The sequence below is a fragment of the Chrysochloris asiatica genome, unplaced genomic scaffold (assembly GCF_000296735.1).
Source record: "Chrysochloris asiatica unplaced genomic scaffold, ChrAsi1.0 scaffold00097, whole genome shotgun sequence".
NCBI lineage: Eukaryota > Metazoa > Chordata > Mammalia > Afrosoricida > Chrysochloridae > Chrysochloris > Chrysochloris asiatica.
Genome location: NW_006408615.1, coordinates 10,600,340 through 10,601,251, shown reverse-complemented (window position 1 = coordinate 10,601,251; position 912 = coordinate 10,600,340). Strand labels below are relative to the sequence as shown.

At 38.2% G+C, this 912-nt stretch overlaps 1 protein-coding gene across 1 annotated transcript in view; it reads left to right on the top strand.

The window, feature by feature from the left end:
• XRCC6 (X-ray repair complementing defective repair in Chinese hamster cells 6) overlaps window positions 1–912 on the top strand; it is a 65,845-nt gene that overhangs the window by 5,087 nt on the left and 59,846 nt on the right. The gene's annotated exons all lie outside the window — the stretch shown is intronic.

Sequence of the window (912 nt, the reverse complement as noted above, 5' to 3'; positions counted from 1 at the left end):
AAGAGTCACTGTACCAAAAAGAAATGGTCGATGTTTAACCATTTTAAGAGGCAATATATGACCAAAAGTCAATGATACTGGAGGAAGAAGTCCAAGGTACATTGAAGGCATTAACAAAGAACAAGGCACCAGGAATTGATGGAATACAAGTTGAAATTTTTCACAAACTGATGTGTCACTAAAGGCATTTACTCGTCTGTGCCAAGAAATTTGGAAGACAACTACATAGCCAACTGACAGGACGATCCATATTTGTGCCCGTTTCAAAGCAAGGTGACCCAGTGGAATGCGGAAATCATTGGGCAATATAATTAATATCCCATGCAAGTAAAATTTTGTTAGGGATAATATGTGCAACCACATACATTGACAGAGAACTTCCAGAGGTTCAAGCAGGATTCAGAAAAGGATGTGGAATGAGGAATATCATTGCTGACTTCAGATGAGTCTTGGCTGAAAAACAGAGAATACCAGAATGATGTTTACCTGTGCTTTATTGACTTGGCAAAGGTTTTCAGTTGAGTAGATCATGACAAGCTATGGACAACACTGCAGAGAATGAGTATTCCGGAACACTTAATTGTGTTCATGAGGAACTTGTACGTAGAAACGCAAGGTCAGCAGTTGTTCAAACTGAACAAGGGAACAGTGAGTGGTTTAAATTTAGGAAAGGTGTGCCAAGGTAGTATTCTTTTACCGTACTTATTCAGTCTGTACGCTGAATAAGTAATCCAAGCAGCTGCATTATATGAAGAAAAATTTAGCATCAGGATTGGAGGAAGACTCCTGTAATATGCAGATGATACAACTTGCTTGCTGAGTGTAAAGACAACTTAAAATACTTACTGATAAAGAGCAAAGACCACACACAGCCTTTGGTATGAGTTGCATCTCAATTTAAAGAAAAAAAAA